Source organism: Cetorhinus maximus, chromosome 8, assembly GCF_964194155.1.
Source record: "Cetorhinus maximus chromosome 8, sCetMax3.hap1.1, whole genome shotgun sequence".
Lineage (NCBI taxonomy): Eukaryota > Metazoa > Chordata > Chondrichthyes > Lamniformes > Cetorhinidae > Cetorhinus > Cetorhinus maximus.
This window is the reverse complement of record NC_135886.1, coordinates 114,637,540-114,660,725: the sequence shown is the minus strand read 5'-3', so window position 1 is coordinate 114,660,725 and position 23,186 is coordinate 114,637,540. Positions and strand designations below refer to the sequence as shown.

Below are 23,186 nucleotides of genomic sequence, written 5' to 3'. Positions count from 1 at the left end.
ATTATTATTATTTTAACTTTTCAATTCCATTTATCATAATTTCACCAAGTATAATTTGAAAATTCTTGCTGTAGAAAATATCAGCATTCACTGCAATGAAAAATGCACAGTGAGTTTCTAAATTATTAATATTATAATATGCCATTCTTTGACAAAAAGTCAAAGTAATAAAAAAAGAATTGCATAAACAGAGTAACTAAATTAGTTTTTCTAAAACTGCAGCTCATGATTCACTGTCGAGCAGTTTTATTACACACTGCACAGTGAGGTGCAAGGATACTTAGCATAAAAAAGCCCTTTCGTGGATTTGCTGGTTACAATGCACCCATGGCAACCATGTTCATTTTCTATTGAAAAGGTTTAAATTACTTCAATCACTGAAGCAAGTATCCTTTTGTTTATACTTTTTAATAATCTCTTTTATTAAGTTTTCGATTATAGTTAAGGACTTTGTAAAACAACAAATCCTCACTACAGGCGAATACATTGGCATGGAAGAATGTGCAATTTAGGGAAAATATCTGATTTTCTTAATTTTTTAATATGATTTTAGTTACATTGGATAAATGTGTTTTAAAAATAATCCTAGTAAAGCTGGAAGCTGACTTTCCATATTAAACACCAGGGACTGAGGCTTAAACACAGGTAGATTATTTCATCTATAGGTGAGCAACATCTTTGTTCTAAATACTAAACCAGTTACATCTCATAAAACATTTTTGGTTTTCAAAGCCTGAATAAATTGTGAGCATCTATTTGCTCATCTTATATGAAGTGATTCTACATACAGGATAAATCATTGTGTTTTTAATTTTAATTGATTGACAGCTCTTTTTGATCTTGGACATATTGACCAACTTTTCTCAATATCCCAAGTTCCATTCGGTTTTCATCTTATTTGCTCTTATCTGCTTGTTATCCCTCAGCCACATCATCCAAAGGTACAGCATTATTTTTTACATGTATGTTGATGACACCCACCTCTACCTCACCGTCAACTCTCTCAACTCCTTCACTGTTGCTAAATTATCAGACTGCCTGTCCGACATTCAGTACTGGATGAGCATAAATTTCCTCCAATTAAATGCTGGCAAGACTGAAGAGATCGTTGTGGTCCCCAATACAAACGCATTCATCTCCCTGGCAACAGTCTAAGATTAAGCCAATCTGTTTGCAGCATTGGTGTCACATTTAATCCCGAGATGCGCTTCCAACCTCATATTCATGCCATCAATAAGACTTCCTATTTCCACCTCTGTAACATCGCCCAACTTTGACCCATCTCAGCTCACCTCCTGTTGAAACACTCATTCTTACCTTTGTTACCTCTAGATTAGATTACTTCACCACACTCTTGTCTGGTCTCACACATTTTACCCTCCTGACGTCATCCAATACGGTGGTGCCTTATCTTAACTCGCAACTAGTTCTAGTCACCTATCACCCCTGTGCTTGCTGATTTTCATTGGTCCCATTCAAGCAACAGCTTGATTTTAAAATTCTCATCCTTGTTTTGAAATCCCTCCAGGGTCTCACCCCTCCTTATCTTTGTAATCTCACAGATATCTTGGCTCATTTAATTCTGGTCACCTGTGCATCCCTAATTTTAATTGTTCCACCATTAGTGGCTGTGCCTTCAGTTGCTTGGACTCCAAGCTCTAGAATTCCCTCCCTACACTTCTCTGCCTCTCTGTCTCTTCAAGACATCCTTGCAACCTACTTCTTTGCGCAAACTTTGGTCAGCTGATGTAATATCTCTTTACGTGGCTTGGTGTCATCATTTGTTTTGTAATGCTCCTATGAGTCACCAAGGGCCATTTCATTGCACTAAAAGCACTGTATAAATATAAGTTGTTAGTTTTAGCTTTTGGAATTTGCACTTGAATTTCACACAATAGCAGGAACATTGTCACATCTGTATTCAATCATCGCATCAGGAGGTGTACAAAACATTTGCAACTGCATAAAAATACATTCTAAAGAAGCTAGTTGAATTCTTTGTGCACTAATTTGGTTGTGTTCTTTTCTCCGTATTATAACCTTAGAACCTACAGCGTCATTCTGCTTCACGTATAATTATCTTACCTTTCAATACATCACATTTAGCTTTAGCTTAAATATAAAAGGATCACAGTGTGGTATTTACTGCCTGGTGGGATAGAACGGAAGAATATGGTCAGCAAATGTAAGGCATTCAATTCATTGTACTATAATTAAAGAGTAATTGTTAGTCCTGTGGCATGTTAGCCCATTCATGTCATGCATAACAGCACAAGCTTATATTCATAGGAAACTTGATTCACTCATGGAAATTGCTTTTTTGTTACAAAAGAAATAAAATATATAGAGGCATTTAAGTGAAAGGAGAGAGGGAGAAATGATTAGAAGGATTTGTTGAGAGGGCGAGATGGAGTAAGATAGGAGGAGGCTCATGTGGAACATAAATATCTGCATTGCATAGTTGGTTTTTTTGTATAGTTATATATGTTGGGAGGAAGCCTGAAATGAACATGCCATAAGCTGATTTATTGAAAATAGAATTTGTTATTATTTCTATTATACTTCAAATTACCTTTACATATTCTGAGGAGGCTGTTGAGGTCATTTGATTATTCACTAAATATACCTAGTGAAGTACGGACCCACAGAAACCAGGCAGATTCTATTTTCAATCTATTCTGTTAGGGTTGTGGTAAGAGCACCAAAATTGACATCACTGTTCTTAAGTTATAGAGGGAAAATGTACATATAAATGTCCAATGAGATGATTACAGCTCCTATGACTATCTAGCCTCCTAACACGGAGGCCTAGAAATTTGATCACACCCGAAAAAGCATGCGCCTGTTCACAAAGGTGCTGCATCACTTGAAATTGATGGTAGAACTTCACTATAATGGGTCAAACATGCAACTGGCACTACTCACACTGTTTATTGTGCCCCAAAGCAAATAAAAATAAAATAAAAAATTTAAAATTTAATTAATAACATGTCTCTGCTCATGTGACAGTCACATGACACATGAGGTGACATGTTTTGTTACATCATTTATTTATTTTTTTTGAAAACGCTTCTTCTCCCTGAGGCAGCTCTGTGCCTCAGGGGGGTTTTGAAGCGCGTCTTCCCCCGCTTGCACTCCCCCCACCCCTACCCCGCACAGGCAGCGCTGAGCGCTGCCACTCGCATTTCATGCTGACTGGGCCTTAATTGACATGCCAGTGTGAAATCACCTTTCGGGCTCGATTGCGGATGGTGATAAGCTTCCCGACTGCGCCCCCCACGCCTCCCCTCCCCAAGCCCACCCGACAAGGGCAAGATTGGATTTATGAGGTTAAATATTCAAAGGCTCTGGAGAGGATGGGATAAACTCAAAATCAGAGATGGGACTGTAATTTACAAAGACAAATGGGTTAAGGCTGGGGTTTTTGAGGTTGGAATAATGGCCGTTGTTTTTGAAAAATAAGTGAGCAGGAACTGAGTAGAGGGAACCAATTGCAATGCCAGTTAACATGAGATTAGGATGTAGCTACGTGGTGAATGATACTAGTTCATGCAGTAATTCTCCTATGGGCAAGGTTATCCAGCAAGGACTCTTCCAAGGAGAAGCCCTCTTCCACTTCATGTCTACTCCCTTAAGTGCCATGATGACATGCTGTAAACTGATAAGCTCTGCAGACATGTGTTGAAGAGTTTTGACCGAAGATGTCACTGAGGCTCAGTTTGAACATTTAAAAATAAAGACACACACAGAAACACACACACACACACACATACCTGGAGACACGCCCCCGCTGAGGGCAGGATATGACTATGCCGGGGTGGTCCTGGATGGCAGGGTGAGATTAATAAATCAATTGGATGATCCGATTCGAGGTATTGCCTTATATGTCAAGGGCCAGGGTCAGGAAGGTTTATAAATAAACAGCCCTCAAGGACATTGTTACTGCAGTCAGTAGAATGGCCTGGTCAGCCATTCCGAATTTGTGCTGGGGAATCTGTTGAAGGGCTGACCACCTGAAATGGATCCAAGTTCACGGGGTTCCTAAGCAATCAGTGGCATTGTGAGTACTATTGCTCGTGAGATTTAACGTGGTAAAATGGAGTGCTATGTACCTTTAAGAGAATGCAGTTAGTTGACCATGTGACTGTTTGATCAATCGCTGCACAGCGTGGGCTTCTTGGGTAACTGTAAGTCTAGAGCTGGAGGCGATTGAAGGAGCGCACATGGTGTTAGTGCTCTGTTCTTGGTTCCAATAAACCATCAATGTTTATTCAGTTAATCGGTCTTTCTGCCTATATTGTTTCAAGCACCAACTACTGTGTTAATATCAAGGGCGCAGCTAGCATTTGCCGGACAAAGCAAACCTGATAGCCAAAAACATGAAATTTAATAAAGGTGTTTCACATTTAATGAAACAGTATCTAATTTGTTGTTTCCATTGATATCAAGGGGATATCAAGAGTAAAGGTTAGAGCCTTTAGACGAGAGAGGTCTTACAAATGGCAAGCCAGATAGGAGTCTTGAAGGCAAAAAAATGGCAGAACATATAATGGGTGGGTTAGTCACGAAGTATGTGGCAGGGAAATTACCTCTTAAGCAGAGCTGGTTTTGGGTAACCCTACAGAGGGATGAGGTAGGCAAGATGTCTTCAAACAGGTTCAGACACTGCTCACTGAGTACCAAGAGAAGGGGGAGAGGTTCCCTTTCAAAGAAGTAGCACTCATCCAAGGACGGATGGATGAGAGAAAGCTAAGAGCTGAAAAGAGTAAAGGCTTTTGGGGCACTTCACTGTGTTGAGAAATGAGACAAGGTTTTTCAGAAGTCAGATAATAAAGTTAAACAACCTGTTTCTCTAAATCACACCACCCCATAAATAAGGTGGAGATATATAAAAGAATTTGGGGTTCAGGGAAATGGTTAGGGGAAAGTAAAAAGTTAAGTTGATAGACGTACAGTATAATTAAGATGCTGTGTGAAAGGGCAAAATAAGGGGGAAAAACATGTGTGAATTAGTATCTTTGTGTATTGTGATTTCCCATTTGAATGTGATATCCTTGTATGTCTGTATGTGCTGCTTTTGTGTCAGGGAATTAAAGGGTTATTAACCCTTTGCGGTCTGGACTTGCATGTTGTTTTAAGTTTTTTTCATGGTTGTTTAATGTGTATTAAGGTTAAGACTATAAACAAGTTTAAACACTAATTTGTTTTTTTCAAATAGGATAATTATATTAGGTGATTTCAACTTTCCCAACATTAATTGGGATAGACATAGTGTTAAGGGCTTGGATGGAGTGGATTTCTTGAAATGTGTACAGGAGAACTTTCTAGGTCAATATGTAGAAGGTCCAACAAGGGACGGCGCAGTGCTGGACCTAATCCTGGGGAATGAAGCCGGGCAGGTGGCTGAGGTGGTGGTGGGGGAGCATTTTAGTGATAGCGACCACAACTGGTACAATTTATGGACAAAGAAATGGACAAGTTGCAAAAAAATGTTTTGGATTGGGGGAGAGTGGATTTTAGCAAAATAAGGCAGGATCTGGCCAAGGTAGACTGGGAACAGCTACTTGTGGGGAAATCTACAGAGGAGCAGTGAGGGGTGTTCAAAAAGGAAATGGGGAGGGTACAGGCTCAACATGTTCCCTCTAGGGTGATAGGAAGGAGTAACAAGCCCAGAGAGCCATGGATGACCAGAGATATTCAGGATACGGTGAGAAGGAAAAGAGAGGCTTTTAGCAGGTACAAGGGGAGCAAATCAGTGGAGGCATTAGTGGAGTACAGAAAGTGCAGGGTGGAGCTTCAGAAAGCAATTAGGAGAGTAAAGAGGGAATATGAGAAAGCTCTGGCTGGTAAAAGTAGGGAAAATCCCAAGATATTCTATAAGTATATCAATGGGAAGAGGATAACCAGGGAAAAAGTAGGGCCCATTAGGGACCAAGGGGGCAATCTATGGGTGGAGCCAGGGGATATTGGTAGAGTGTTGAACGAATACCTCACATCTGTCTTCACCCAAGAGAATGAGGATGAAGATATGGAACTTGGGGGGAGAGATTGCGAGGTTCTTGAGCAAATTGATATAGGGGGTGACAAGGTATTGGAGGTGTTGGCAGGCTTAAAAGTGGACAAATCTCCAGGTCTGGATGATTTGTGTCCCAGGCTGCTGAGGGAGGCAAGGGAGGAGATCGCAGGGGCTCTGACCTAAATTTTTAATTCCTGTCTGGCCACGGGGGAGGTGCCAGAGGACTGGAGAACAGCTAATGTGGTTCCACTATTTAAGAAGGGTTGTAGAGATAAGCCAGGGAACTACAGACCAGTGAGTCTCACATCAGTGGTAGGGAAACTATTGGAGAAATTTCTGAAGGAGAGTATCTATCTCCATTTGGAGGGGCAAAGTTTGATCAGGGATAGTCAGCATGGCTTTGTCAGAGAGAGGTCATGCCTAACAAATGTTATTGAATTTTTTGAGGAGGTGGCCAGGTGTGTAGATGAGGGTAGTGCAGTTGATGTAGTTTATATCGGTTTCAGAAAAGCCTTTGACAAGGTCCCAAATGGGAGACTTATAAAGAAGGCAAAGGTACATGGGATACAGGGTAATTTGATGAGGTGGATTCAAAATTGGCTTAGTTGTAGGAGGCAGAGGGTGATGACAGAAGGATGCTTTAGTGACTGGAAGCCAGTGTCCAGTGGCGTACCACAGGGATCTGTGCTGAGTCCCCTATTATTCGCCATTTATATAAACGACAGAGGTGACTATGTGGGGGGTAGGATTAGTAAGTTTGCGGATGACAGAAAGATTGGCCGGGTGGTTAACAGTGATGTTGAGTGTCTTGGGCTACAGGAAGATATAGACGGGATGGTCAAATGGGCAGATAAGTGGCAGATGGAATTTAACCCTGAAAATTGTGAGGTGATACACTTTGGAAGGAGTAATTTGACAAGGAAGTATTTAATGAACAGCATGACACTAAGAAGTTCTAAGGAACAAAGGGATCTTGGCGTGTGTGTCCATACATCTCTCAAGGCAGAGGGGCACGTTAGTGGGGTGGTGAAAAAGGCATATGCGACACTTGCCTTTATCAATTGATTACAAAAAGTAGGGAGGTCATGTTGGAGTTGTATAGAACCTTGGTGAGGCCACAGCTGGAGTACTGTGTGCAGTTCTGGTCACCACATTATAGGAAGGATGTGATTGCACTGGAAGGGGTGCAGGGGAGGTTCACCAGGATGTTGCCTGGGATGAAGCATTTAAGTTATGAAGAGAGGTTGGAAAGACTTTGGTTGTTTTCACTGGAGCAGAGAAGACTGAGGGGCAACCTGATCAAGGTGTACAAGATTATGAGGGGCATAGGGAGCAGCTGTTCCCCTTAGTTGAAGGGTCAATCATGAGGGAACACAAGTTCAAGGTGAGGGGCAGGAAGTTTAGGGGAGATGTGAGGGAAAACCTTTTTACCCAGAGGGTGGTGACGGTCTGGAATGCGCTGCCTGGGTGGGTGGTGGAGGCGGGTTGCCTCACATCCTTTAAAAAGTACTTGGATGAGCACTTGGCACGTCATAACATTCAAGGGTATGGGCCAAGTGCTGGTAAATGGGATTAGGTAGGTAGTTCAGGTATTTTTCACGTGTCCATGCAGACTCGATGGGCTGAAGGGCCTCTTCTGCACTGTGATTCTGTGATTCTCTATGTGATTCTGTGATTCTCTCCACCCTGGAGCTCACGATCTGGGGATACTTTTGGCACTTTTGAGTTTATCCCATTATAGGAGTTTGTATTTCTAGGGGTGCATGGAAATATGAAAGTGTGAATATGATTATTGAGTGTGCCTATGTTAATTTAATATAAGGTTGAATTGTGGATGTATGTGAACTCAATGTCCAGTTAAATGTGAGAATTATAAGCATGGTTTTGAGGGAAGCGGAATTAGTCTTGAGGTTTTGTGTCACATCTCACCCAGATAAAAGAAGGGTCATTTGCTGAAGGTAATGTGATTGGGTGAAAATGAGTTTGAGGTTTTGAATCATTGCAGAGTGGGTAATGCAGATAATGAGCAGAATTTTATGTTGCTGAGATTTTACCCTTCATAGGGGTGCTTGGTGGGGGCAGTCAGGAAGCTGACTGGCGCCCACGATCGGCAGCGCACCACAATTTTATGCGGATGGGCCAATTAAGGCCCGCCCAACGTAAGACATGGCCTGTGAACGAGCGCGAAGGGGCGGGCGGGGGCTTAATGTCCACTGGGCCCAATGGCGACCTGGCGGCCAATTCAAATGCAGCCTCGGCAGCCCCTGCCCCTTGAAGGCTGCCACTGAAGGATGCGGAAGTCCTGTGAATGGAGACCACAGCGGAGGAGGTGGCAGTGAGGAGAGAAACACTTGTCCCCAGGGACAGGAGGAGGATGCCCCCCCAACCTCATCAAAAAGGCCTGGGAGGAGGTGGCATCTAGGGTCAGCAGTCACGACGTGGTGAGGCGCACATGGGTGCAGTGCCGGAAACGCTTTAACGATCTCCCGCGATTGGGAAGGGTGAGTACCCTGTTGGCATGGGTCACTTTGCAGAACAATCAAGAGCTTCCCATCTCCTCCCTCCACCCCCACCCCCCGTGGACCTCAGAGGTGTTAGAGTGTGAGTGCCAAATGTCAATGAGGCAGGATCTGGCCAAGGGGTTGAGCCCTGGCTGTTTGGTCTGAGTGCCTTGTGGCTCCAGGGTCACGAATCAGCTGAGTTCTGCGAGGTGTTCCTCAGGTGGGATTGACCAGGCTGCAATGGCAATGCAGGTACAGGGTGGGCTGATCAATGCACCTCTATCCTTTCAGGAGAAAACATCCCATACCAATGCTGAGAGGTCGTGGACTGGAGGCGGACCCCCACACCTCCCAATCCTTAGTCGATATGAGCAGGAGGCCCTGGAGCTGGAGAGGTGCCATGCACATCGATCAAGTGGCTGCGGTGAGGTTGGGGTGCCAGAGGGAGGTAAGAGCGCAGTGCACTGAGGTGAGAATGCAGGTTTTTGCAACTATTCCAGTGTAGTCTCTATATTGACGTGAGCCTCGAACCTATTGATAATGGAAAGACGAGGGCAATGTGAAGGTGATGCAGATCTCTGTCTCTTCAGGGTGCCAGGCATGCACACTGACAGTCTACTGAGTTAAACTAATAACATGTCCTTCTTCTCCCTTTTAGGCTCACTAGCAGCCTTTCATTCTGAGGAGCCTGAAGGCTCATCCCTGACCCCTGAGGGCCACCATGCTCACCACACACCTGCATTACATTCTCTCTGTCAAGCAGGCACCAGCGCAGATACCAACACTTCAGTGGGCATAACATCGCCATCTAGTATCTCGGTGTACATTGGTGAGGGCACTTCATGCTCGCTTGTAGTGCAGGCAGAGGCAGAGCGTGCCCAGGGTGCCAGCAGTCGGAGGACTACTGGGGACCAGGACAAAGCTCAGTCAATGATGGTGGGCCTCTGGAGTCGTCCATGAGGCAGCAGATGCTGGATGTCCAGCAGGGTGTGCGGGAGGATCTGGCGGAGATACATGAGAGAATGCGTGCCATGGTGTCTGTTGTGGAGGAGTCCCTGCGGAGCATAAGTACTGTGTGACCCTCATGGCTGAGCGCAATGTCGCCTCAAAGGAGAGAGTGGCAACTCTCCTGGAGAGGCTCTTCCAGGGACTCAATCAGGGGTTCCTGGGGATGTGCTTGGACCTGCAAGCCCTCACACCGGCAATGACCTCAGCTGGTCACTGTCAGTGTGGGAGATGGATTGGGTACCCAGTATCCCAGCTAGGTGCCCATCATCAACGGTGAGCAGGGAGGTCCAAAGTGACCTCACGTTGGTGCACGAGCTGCCTGTCGTCTCTGTGTGCTCCTCTCAGGGCGGTCCGGATGATGGCAGCAGCTCCTCCGCCTCTCTGCCAGTGACCATGGCATCTGATGAGGCTGTGGCGGCTGGGGAAATGCCAGCCGTGACACTGCCGCTCCCTCCCAGATGGGGCCAGCACAGGCTCCATGGGCCAGAGGACGTCCGCAAGGTCATCAAGGCTAACAAGACAGCAGAGTGAGTAGTAAACTTGAATGTGATCTCTGAATAATATCAATGAATAATGAAATATAACACAAATTATAGGAAGAGGAAACTGAAACTGTAAAAAGGATCACCTGACTCATAAGTTGGAGAAAGAGTGGCCAAGAACAATAATGAGACAAGGGATGAGGGAATAAGATCTTTCCCTATGAGAACTGTAGATTCCAAAGAATGGTTACTGTTGATATCTGCTGATAGAATATTTTATCATATTGTGCGCCAGGTGGTGGTACCAGTAATGTTGAACTTAACAGGGATAGGATTACCAGGTTGGTGTGGTAAAAGGACAAGGCTGGAAATTTCCAGCCCTTCATGCTGGCGGGAGCTTCCGGTTCCATCGATGTGAACAGAGATTTCAATGGCTTGCCGGCCCTGCTGAGGGAGAACCCGCTGCAGGAGGGCTGGAAAATTCTGGCCCAGGACTCTGTATGAACAACGGTTGGAACAAGTGATGGACCAAGCTATTGGCCCAGATACAGGGACAGTGGGTTGGAAACAGTACTACAAGTCTGCAGCGGAAGGAATTAAATCAAGGAGGGAAATAAAGGATTCAGATTATGATGCAGCCACAATATTTAATATGGCTACTTCATCAGTGAATAGTTTGTATTTGGCCTTTCTGGAGGTAGAGATGCAAAATCGTAAGGGGAAAATTAAGGACATTTTGATTAGAGAAAATATCAGCCAAACTCTAAGCTAAAAGGAGACCAAATTATGATTGTCCACTTGAAAAAGGTGGTAGAACAATTGGAGAATCATGCCAAGAATATTAATAAACTCATCCAGAAGGATAGGAATGCCTCCGATGAGGCGGCCAGGAATGGTATATGTGTTATGTATGGCTCCTGGTTGGTAGAGCCAGCCCATGACAACATGAGGCAAATTTATGAAGGTGAAGTGCCCTCATCGGTTACGAATGACTGTCTGGAAACATTGACTAAGTATGAAAACAACATCAGTGTGTGTCAACTCAGAGGGTCTGGTACAGGTATATCCTGTACAGGTAGATTGTGAAGGGAAGAATCTAAAGGTGATGGGATTGGTACTTTACTTTCCTGCAATTCCGTATGGGGTGACACCAATTCCTATATATAGGGTTGAGAATACCGGGGTTATAGAAGGGGATAACAATGTACACTCTCATGATATCTTACCCTATGCAGTGATTTGGGTGATTATATAATGAGAACCCGTCTCGAGGGCTGTAACACTCAAAGGGGTAGTGTGTCCCTATAGGATGGAAAAGAATGGTCAGTTAATCTGTGGGTTTAACATCATGGAAGTAAACTTTACCATGGAGATAGTGAAGGCAATCTTTAAGCCTACGGGTGGAATTTTATGGCCGCACCCCCGCTACGATGGGGCCATAAAATCTGACCAGTTGTTCAAAAGTCCATTGACATCAACGGGACCATAAAATCCTGCCGGCGTAAAGTGCTGCCCTATATAGGGGAGGGAGAGTATTGTGTTACCACAATCAGGAAATGGTATCAGTATCGGTCGAATTTGAAATACCTAGTAACCCTACCTACATTTTGTTTTACTCTTGAGAGATCCCTGAGGCTTGGGGAAAGAGAATTGGTGAACTTTTACAGTCATAACAGCACAGAAATTAAAGCCTGGGAAATGAATAAGGGGGAGTTGTGGGAATATGTGGAAAGATTTGATTATGATATTCCCCCACCAGAGCACCTAGTTGCGCCGCGGGAAGAGATTGATAAATCCCAGAAAATATATTATCAGTTACAAATCATGAGATCCTGCAGGAAATCCAGACCATTAAACAATGGTCTTTGTAGGACATGTTATGGGACCAGGGGAGTAATACTGAAGTTCAGCCTTGGATATGAATAATCTCTCATGTGTTAGCTGTTCTGTAGTTGATTGTCATATATTTTTTGTATGATTTATGTTGCCAACATAGACATAGAAAGCTGAAGCCTACATGCAGAGCAAGGAAAGCTTATGTAAGCGTAGTAATATCCTCTGACATTGAAATTATACACTTAAAAGGTGGATGCTGTAAGCCAATGCATCATTTACCTTTGTATTGTATTAATCATTTTTCATCATGTAACTGTACTTTTATTTCTTTCACATTAATGAATGTAAGTTGGTTGTGATGGAGCCCTGTGGGCACAGTTTGTCTCATGATGAAAAGAAGGTGGAGCTATGGAGAAGAGTTTTGACCAAAGACATCGCTGAGGCTCATATTGAACCTTTGAAAATAAAGGCAGTTTCAACTAAATACACACACATGCACACACTGACACGCACGCACGCACACACACATGTCAGGGCATATCCCTGAGGTGGTGGTTTGCCACCAACACTTTGTCTACAGAAACTGAACTAGATAATGGCCACTCGGAAATGTGTGAATTATCTTTTTCCTGTTCCAAGATACAGTAATCACACCCATTGCTGGCATGCACTTGGAGACAACCCCCACTGCTGACGGCAGGATATGACCACACAGGGGTCCTGGATGACCAGGGTGGGATTAATAAACCAATCAGATGATCTGATTCAAGGTGTTGCCTTTTATGCCAAAGGCCAGGGTCAGGAAGGTGTATAAGTAAACAGCCCTCAAGGGCACTGTTACAGCAGTCAGTAGAATGGCCTGGTCAGCCTTTCTGAAGTCGTGCTGGGTGATCTATTGAAGGACTGACCACCTGATATGGACCCCAGTTCACGGGATTCCTGAGCAATCAGTGGCATTGTGAGTACTACTGCTTAGAGATTTAATAAAGGTGTTTCACATTTAGTGAAATTGTATCCAAGTTGTTGTGTCCATTGATATGAGGAGTAGAGACAAGAGCCTTTAGGCCAGAGTGCGGGGGTGGTGGGGATGGGGTGTGGTCTTATACTGGTAAAGTTAAATGATAAAAAAATTGCATTTATATAGCACCTTTAACAACCTCACAACACCCAAAGCATTTTTACAGCCAATTAAGTTATGATGTTTATGAAGTTTAGATTATGAACTTAAGTCTATGACATGGGGTTTGAACCCACAATCTTTTGACTCAGGATGCATGTGTGTTACTGCTGAACCAAGGCTGACAGTAATGTATACAGCACTGAGTCTGGCTCCCACTCACTGCCAAACATGGTGTACTGTTGTCTAGTGGGAGAATGGCAAACAGGCAAACCCATTACTATTCAACTTATGCAACAGCACCTCCACTTTGGCAGCCATCAAACAGAGATATTAAAAAGTGTGCTGTTTCAACAATAGCCCTTTGACCTTATTTCCAGCCTGTGTATTTATTATTATACTAATTATGTTCTTGATAGCCACCTTTTGACCCCAGAAAGTCTTTGGGAAGGCAGCAATATGTATTTTAAACATTTACAATCTGCCCAAAAGCTTCAGCAATTTTCTATTCTTGAAATTGTCCTGGCACCCTATAGCACTTTTCCCCATCAATGATTTGTTGCTCCCACTTTGGCAAGGCTCAAGTTTCAATCCCAATAGAGAGCTCACCACAATAAATGTAAATGTATACTATACATTGACAACAGGAACCCTTTGTAGTTGGCACTCAAGCAAAACAGGTGGCGTGAATGTTGAAGTATCAGGACCTGAAAGCCAACATAGCCTGGAGTTATTTCCATATTGAAAACATACTTTTGCAGTACATTGTCATTAGGAATTCACAGATTGCTAGCTAAAAAATTGCTGTATGGAATTAAATTGCTCAGCACCATCCAATAAGGTTGTGAATCTTGCTGCAATCCTAATAATATAATGTAAGGCACTTATAGCAGACGAATCCATGCTGAACTGATTTAGCTGGTTTGCCCAATGTCTGTTGTAGTCATACAAATCAGGTCGTGTTACTCTCAACTGAACCTGAAGATGTATGTTACACTCAAATATTACCTAGACGTAAAAAGGTTCATTTATGTTTTTTTTATGTTAAAGGCACAACATAAATACAAGTTATTTTCTTGTTATTATAATAACTTTAGTTCGCATGGTGATAACATTCTTCAGTCCATTTGGTCTTGTACTTCCACGATACCAATCCCATTGTCTTCTGATTACAGCTTTAATGCAGATGAATAAATAGGGGGAATTTTAACATCTCTAGGGTGGGTAGGAAAGGGCTGAGAGGGTCAGGGCAAGGTTAATTCAGCAAAGTTCTGAAATCTGACCCAAATCTGCTGACAACGCACCTGCTTCCATTTTAACGTGACAGGTTTGGGGTGTTTGAGTAGTCATTCTGAAGAGGCAAGTCAGTGATTATAATATGTTGTGGAAGCTCCATTCCTCAGATTTTGGCAGCCATTTGAATCTAATACTGGCTGCCTGGGCTTCCCTGATCTCGGCAACCCTGCCCGCTAAAGGAAGGTGGAAAGCAGCCTCATTCAGCAGGTAGGTGCTTTTCCAGCACTGCTTGTGTGTTAGGAGGAGCAGAAGTGTTGTCCTTATCTCAACCCCTCAAATAAATCCTCTGCCCAACCCCTCTCGATTTCTGGTCCAACCCACCCAAACAACCGCAATGATTACTGGTCCCTGCGGCCAGACAACAGCTACAGCCTTCTGCTATTGGCTTTCCCAACTTGCAGCCAGCTAGCCTGTCAATCTGGCCAGCTGCCAGCCAGGAAAAGCAGGAGGAAATGAAGCATGTTAAATTCAGCAATATATCTGCATCCTGCCTTCCCGCATATAGACTCAGTTAATGTCTCATCCCAGGATGGAAAGTTGAATGTAAAGCAACAATGCTCAGTAAGGACCTTTCCTCTGTGTAAGGTCTGCGCTCCTATTCTCCAGTTTAACACGACCAATGGTAGAGGAACATTTTCAATTCTCTTCAGCTGCAGCAGGATCCATCCACTCTGAACAGAGAAACCTCAACATAAATGCTTAAATTTGCTTAAATAAAAACAGGAAATGCTGGGAATACAAATTGCATATTTTGCTTTATGTTCCTGGGTAATCTGGTGACACATGCACTAAATTCAAAGACTGAGCCTTGGTAGGGGCAGTTTGCTTGGTTTATCCAATTGTGGAGGTAAGCCATAGCTGCTCTAAGTGGAATGCACCCTTGGAGATCCTGTAAAAATTCCATTGCTCGGCAGCATTAGTGCAGCTGTCTGTCAACATAGTCGGTGCTGTTCTTATTGATAATTTGAACATGGTGTCAGAATTGATTTTGTCCTCACATCAATATTTCTTTAAGTAATGGAAACTCAGTGGGGCGTAACAATTAGTTTCAAAGAGCTGTTACAGATGTTTCTTCTTACTGTTGAGATATTTCTAAGATTTTGTTTCTAGCTTCAGTGATCGGGGGTGGGGTGGGGGGTGGTGAGGTGAATTTGTCACATTTAAACAAATAAGAATGGATTTCAACATCAGGCAGGCTTCAGGTAGGCAGTGGCAGTAGGGCTCTCGCAACCTGCCGAAAGTCCATGCCAAGAGGCCTGAGCTATTTTGAGGCTGTACCTATGGTAATTATGGTTCTATTTAAGAATAATACTTGTTAGGCAAGACCACATGATCTTAGTAACCAATAGGAGAGTAGCTCGGGCTACCTCAGCAGTCAGTGTAGAGGTGGAGTTAGAGTTGAAAGCATACATGTAGTTGCTGCTGAGTATATTGTAAATAAACTTAATATTTCCACCCAAGAAGTATCTGCAGATCAAGTCCATCATTAATAGCACAACTCAACAACCCTACAACAAACTAGCGATGAGGATAAAACAAGATTGAACAGAAGAAATCAAGCTAAAAAGAAATCGGCACTGTACCTCGCCCAGTGATTATAACTAGCAAGCTCCGTTAGAATTGAAGAGGTTATCCCCTCTCAAAGTGTCACAATTTGGGAGAAGTGATCCATTTGAACCAACCACAGATGAGTGGTCCCAATATATAGAAGGCCTCATGTTCTTTTTTCAAGTGAACGAGGTTAAGGGGGAAGAGAAGAGGGGAGCGATTTTCTTGAGTACTTGTGGGAACAAAACCTACAGTTTGATTCAAAGTTTGACTGCACCCAGTGCCACAGATTTGCAGAATTTCGATGAAGGGTCATTTTCAACCAAAGCCCACTGTCATGATGCAGAGGTTAAGTTTTGATTTGTGAAATAGAGACTTGGGTGAGAAAATTGCTAACTATGTGACAAACTTGAAGCAGCTAATGGAACATTGTGAGTTTGGTGCGAATCTGAACGACATGCTCAGAGATCGTTTAGTGTGTGGTGTGCAAGAGGGCACTATTCAGAAAAGATTATTGTCCAAAGTGAATCTGGATTTCAAGAAGGCAATAAAGATAGCGCTGGCCATGGAAAGCACAGTGAGAGATTGAAAAGAAATATAGGATGAGCAAAATGGTGCCGTTCTCCACATCGGACGGGAAGCATCAGCCGAAAGAAGTGCGAGAAAGCGAGGCTCTGCCGAGAATCGGGAAACAACCCCCGCTAGCCAAAGAATAAAGAAAAATAACTTAGCAGTGAAATTGAAGAATAATTTTAATAGAGGTGAAAACAAGCAGTCCTTTAGCAGTTAGCAGTTTAAAAAAATCAAATACTACTATTGTCACAGAAATGGACATATAATGAAGCAGTGAAGGGAAGATTCAAGCAGGCTTGTAAACAAAAGGAGAAGCCCAATGAAATCTACAATATAGAAGAGCCTGAAACAACAAATTCAGACATTTACTCGTTTAATCTCAAAGTTGGAAAGACAGAACCAACATTTGTCACAGTGAAAGTAAATGGCAAACCTGTTAAAATGGAAGTGGACACGGGAGCTTCCATACATTAATTGGGGCACATACCTTCAGATATCTGAATAATGGTGGACATCAATTAAGTTTAGAAGAAACAGTCGCTAAGCTAAAAACATATATGGGTGAAGACATTCAAGTAAAAGGCATAAGCAGAGTAACTGTCCATTATTGAAGCCAATCGGCAAAGCTATCCTTGATGGTGGTAGCAGATGAAGGACCAAACCTCCCGGGGCGAAATTGGTTTAGAAGGGGCTGAAATTTTCCAGTTGAGAACAAGTGGGCTACCAGAGCTACTTAGAAAGTACACCACTGCCTTTAAGGACAAACTGGGAAAAATCCAAGGCCTGCAGGCCAAGATTCGTGTGGACCTGGAAACAACGCCTCACTTCATGAAGGCGAGACCGGTGCCATATGATCTGCGAGAAAAAGTTGACATTGAACTGAACAGACTAGAGAAACTGGGCGTTATACAACCTGTTCAGTTCTCAGAATGGGCAGCACCCATAGTTCCCATCCTTAAACCCAACCAAAGCGTCCAAATTTGTAGAGACTACAAATCGATGGTTAATAAAGTAGCCAAGCCGGACAGGCATCCCATTCCAAAAATTGGAGACCTGTATGCCAAGCCACCTGGAGGGACAATGTACACAAAGCTTGACATGAGTCACGCTTATCAACAACTAGAATTGGATAATGCCTCCCGGGCATTTGTCACAATTAATTATCACAAAGGGTTGTGCCAATATACACGTTTGCCTTTCAGTGTCTCCTCCGTTTGTGCCATCTTTCAGAGAACAATGGAAAGCTTACTGCAGGGACTGTCTCGGGTTGTAGTCTATTTAGACGAGATATGGGTGACAGGATTCACTGAAAAAAAGCATTTGGCAAACTTAGAAGTCTTAAAAGTTTCTTGCAAGCTGGAGTGCGTTTTAAAAAAGAAAAGTCCACGTTCCAAGCGAGGGAGGTAATTTATTTGGGTCACCGGGTAGATTCACAGGGCCTCTACCTGGTTGAGGAGAAAGTGAGAGCCATAAGAGAGGCACCTGCACCAAAGAACACCTCAGAACTCAAATCATTCCTAGGAATGATCAATTATCATGGGCGGTTCTTACCCAATTTGTCTACAGTGCTGGCCCCCCCTGCATACTCTACTCAAAAAGAACCAACGTTGGACTTGGGAGGTGACCCAGAAAGAAGCTTTCATAAAGATGAAACAATTGTTGCACTTGTCCAATCTATTCGTGCATTATGACCAGATGAAAGAATTGGCGCTGACATGTGACGCAACTCCCTACAGAATGGGAGCAGTGCTCTCTCATTGAATGGATGACGGCACAGAACGGCCAATAGGTCACGTATCAAGAACGCTCACCACAGTGGAAAAGGGACACTCGCAGGTAGAAAAAGGAGGCCTGTCCATCATCTTTCATGTCAAGAAATTTTACCAGTATGTACACAGCCATCATTTTACAATCGTTTCAGACCACAAACCATTACTAGGATTGTTTAGCGAGGACAAGGCTTGCCAGTATGTGCTCAATAGATCAGAGACTGGACAAGTCAGGATCCAGTCCTATCTCAACTGTGTGAACAAGTGGTTGGTCACAGGAGCCCACATCTGGCTAAATGAAACCATACTTCAACAGAAGACATGAAATAACCAGCCAGGATGACATCTTAATGTGGGGAGCACAAGTGATAGTTCCTCCAAAGGGAAGGGGGCCACTTTTAATTGAATTACACAGTGCCCATCCAGGAATTTCCCGAATGAAGACCATAGCATGCAGCTATCTATGGTGGCTTGGGATGGATAGCGAAATAGTGAGTTTAATAAAGTACTGTGTGCAATGTCAGCAACTCAGCAAGTTGCCAGTGACAGCTCCGTTACACCCATGGGAGTGGCCAGGTAGTCCCTGGGTCACACATTGACTATGTTGGACCTTTCCTGGGCTGTTCATTGTTGATGCCCATTCAAAATGTTTGGACGGATATGAGGTGAAGTCACCAACGTCGGCTGCTACAATTGAGAAACTATGTCAAAGTTTTACCACTCATGGACTACCAGAAGTGATTGTTTCTGATAAAGGCAAGGCATTTATGAGTGCTGAGTTTCAACGGTTTATCAGCCTCAATGGTATCAGTCATGGAAAAACTTCATCACCCTTCCTCAAACGGACTAGCCAAAAGGACGGTTCAAACATTCAAGACAGGTATGAAAAAGCTAACTGGTGATTCCTTGGCAACCAAGCTAGAACACTTTCTTCTTCATTATAGGACTACCCCTCACACAACAACAGATGTCACACTTGCGGAGTTATTGTTGAAATGCTGTCTCAGGATGAGATTGAGCTTAATGGTGCCGAATTTAGAGGGGCAAGTGGGAAGGAGTCAGGGAAGCCAGAAAACGAGTCACGACTGGAATAGTCGTGAGAGGAAATTTACTGTTAGAGAGCCGGTATACGTGAAGAACTTGGGGAAGGACCAAAGTGGTTACCGGGTGAAATAAATGCAGTGACTGGACCTCTATCTTACCACATGGAGTTGGAAGGCCAGATCATTCATAAACATGTGGACCATTTAAGGAAGCAAGAGACAAGTCATCAAGATATGGTTCCACCAGTGATCATAACCAGGTCTGCCTTTCCTGTTGAGGATACTGAACCCAGGACTGACATGTCTGATGTTCTTGTAAGAGTTGAGGATACAGAACTGCAAGTGCCCACTGGAGAACCTGATGTTCAGACAATTCCTGAAAAGGAGGTTCCTGACAAAGAATCTGAAGTTGTGTGGTTGCATTGTTCCACACGTACCAGGAAACGACCTGAAAGACTGAACTTGTAAATTCCTTACCCAGTGTAAATATTATGTTGTCTTGAAAAATAAGTACTTACAAATATAATATGTATAGCTGATTTCAAGGGGGAGGAATGTAGTAATGGACTTTTGGCTGGGCCGCCGAATCTCCCGTGGCCAGTCCCATTACGAGGGGGCCGGAAAATCCCAGCCAATGACTTCAGGGGAGTGCGAAGGGGTCGTTTCTCCTGTCTCATTTGCAAGGCATCTGTGGCAATTCCTGAGGTATTCAACTGTTGGAGATGGCCATTAAAACTAATTGCTTGGATAAAGGGGCCCTGGCTAAGTTAGCTTCCAAACACAAGCTAATCATATCACCTTGAGATACACAGACAATGCCTTTTTTCTAAATCCTCCTAGCAGTTGGAGATGAAAGGTCACTTGACAAGCCAATACTTTGTATGTTTTAAGCACTTGTTTTCTCTGCAGAACTGAGGACATGCAGCTTAGAAAGTAGACCTAAGTAGGGTCCCTCCTGCCTCCTTTTTTCTCCAACCCAAATGGCAATCTTTGAGCTCTGTTTGCTGACTGCAATGATCCAAGGACGTTCTGTTGCAGCCAGATATTTCTCAAAAGAATCCAACCCAGAGCTACCACCTTCCAAAGAACAACCAACTCAGTTGTTTACATCTTTAAATCAGAAGCATCAAGACTATCACATTCAGCCTGAAGCTAGCCAAGTCACCAAACTACAGACTGTATACTCTTTTACTTTTTTAATGGACACTAATTTGGCCAACTATCCTTCCCCACTTTTAATCTGTATGTGTGTGTGCGCAAGTGTGCACGAAAGTCAATGCATATTTTCATTATTTTACTTAGATTGGTTTAAGTAAAATAAAACTGACTTCTTTCTTTGTTAAACTTAACTGTCCTATTAGGTTTTTTATGATCATAGCACGTAAACAGTTAGCTACTTACTGAATTGGCACATATATTCTTTTCAAACAAAAAAAAAACTGGTGGTGAAATGTGGAGAGGGCAAAAAAAGGTGCCATTTGACCCCTCCTCATCTGGTCATAACATGGAACAATAAGCACATCAAATGTGAGCATTTAGAGTAGGCATATGGTTCACAATATATTCTCTGTGAGGGTTATTACATGCATTTTCTAGTGTCCTTACAATTAAAACATGGAAATAGGCTTGCTGTTAGTCTACCAATAGTCTCCATTATCAGAACATATTCAGACAATAGGTTGAAACAGGACAAAATAAGGCAGTCTATCAGTAAACCTCTCACATTATATTTTCTCAGTCTTCATCTCAAATACTCAATTGCTTACAAATAATGTTGAGGCCAGTTATGAGAACCCAAAAGGTATGGACTAGGAAAAGACCATTAAATCCGTTGAGCCTATTTCTTCTAACAACTCTTATATAATTTTTAATATTATAGATTTTATTCAAATTACTTCATTTCTTGAGACGGATGAGCAGCCACAGGCCAGGTTTCCAAGAAAAACCTCTGGAAAAAAAAAACACACTGTCTCTTAAGGTAACCCAAACAAAATTTGAAATGAATATCAATATGCTGCACTGCTCATGGAAGATCAATCACACTCTATAGATGCCAGTTCCATGGTGCAATGAAAACAGAAGCTACAGTATTGCATGCAGAAATTGATGACCTACATGTTTAAACTTATCCTCACATTCTGCAATCCCACTCTTAATCAAATATTTTCTGGAAGTGGTAATTGAAACAGAATTAAATGGTTTTGGCATTAATAATGTTTTTGCGTTGGTAAAAAAATCTTTTACGCTCAACTTCCGCTTCAGGTTTGTTAAATTTTATATACTTGAGCCAGCACAGCTATTTAGGACAGGATTGTCCAATCTCCTTCTGGCAATTTTTTAACAGTGTCTCTGCCCATTTTCATGTAACAGGTAATGTTTAATATATCTACCCGTAGGTGGACGGGTGTATTGAAATTCAAATCACAGAAATATGTTAGGTACTGGTAGCTTGAATATCACCAATGATGATCTGTCATTGCAAATTTCTACACCCATTCGCGCTGAAGTTGTGCCCCAATATTGGGATCACATTGTTTCATTATATGCTCATAGTCCATATGGTTTATGACCTGTTTACATTTATGCCATTCATGCATCTCATAATTTAAAGGACTGGATTGCTCCTTCACAATTAGCATTTCTTCAGAATTTTAAGCTCCAATTCGTGAAAACACACTTGCTGCTCTTTTTTAAATCTTCTCCAATTTATCAACACTACTTTGAAAACATAGGGATATAAATTGATTTGTAACTTTTCTAAGGTGTGAGGTTTGTGATTCGCAGCCTGACTTCAGCGGAGGCAGCAGCATGTAAATAAATGCCATCCATGATTATCATGTTGTGCTGAGCATCTGGATCACTGCTAGCTGCCTCTGTGCCCAAAGGGAAGCTAAGTATACTCCAGAGGCACGTGGTTCAGCCGTCCTCCTGTTCTTAAAGGCACTTTGTTCTTCTTAAAAAAAAGCGGCACTGAAGTAAAGGAGGCAGCTGCTGAGTACAATTGCTGCAATTGTAAGCCAGGAAAATGGAAAATCAGGGCAGAGGGAGGGCTCCAGGGTCATCAATGTGGCATTGGATGCCTTAGTGGTGGAGGTATACAGGGAGAGAAACTTCATAGGGAAGTGGGCAGGATGCCCTTAGGACCATTTTCAGAAAGTATTGGGAATGTGGTAAGGAACGTCAACTCCCATCATCTGGCCCTGAGGACCTGGCAGTGCCACATAAAATCTAATTACCTCACACGAGTGCCCAATGTCAGTAAATGCATCTTCACATGACCCTTCCTACCAACTCCTTCACTTGCCTCTCACGCTACTCAATGCATTACACCTTCATTACTCAGTCATCAGCAGTTGCTAGCAGTCAAACCTTATGCCTACCATTCAGATACTGCATTTCCCCATCACCTCACCTACCAATGGACCATCCTCTCACCTTCCTCTTGCTGCCTTCACATACCCCCTGCTGCTTAGCTGTAACAGGCATATCACTGAAAAACAGTGCTAGATAATCATTGATATTCACCTCTGCCAAGGTAGCTTAGAATAGAAGGCAGCACAGCAGCGCCATGGGAGATATGGACACCTCCACCTCTGAGCCCTACAAAGGAAATGGCTCTCAGCATCATGGGGCCAGCTGCAAAATAGGCCATGCCATCCAGCATCACTGAGAACTTTGAAGATGATGGTATTTTCCTGCCCTATGAACCTTCTTAACTTCCAGTTCACTCTTATCCTGCTATCTGGGATGATGAACAAGCTGCAGATGGTGTCACGTGTTCTGCCCCATACGTGTTTCAGCCTTTATGTGGACAGGTCATCTAGTCCTTTACGACAACACTCTTTCTTTGCCAAATCCAGGAACTCCCCACAATGCCTCCCAAAATATTCCAGAATACTTTCAGAAATTCTTCATTATCACCTTACCAGTAAGTTGGGTGCCTGGCTCTTTAAGCAATACTAGTGCAGGGTGATCAGTCTTGCATTGGAGCACTTGG

At 43.1% G+C, this 23,186-nt stretch overlaps 1 protein-coding gene across 1 annotated transcript in view; it reads right to left on the bottom strand.

Moving 5' to 3' along the window:
* tenm1 (teneurin transmembrane protein 1) overlaps window positions 1-23,186 on the bottom strand; it is a 1,283,715-nt gene that overhangs the window by 450,645 nt on the left and 809,884 nt on the right. The window lies entirely within an intron of this gene.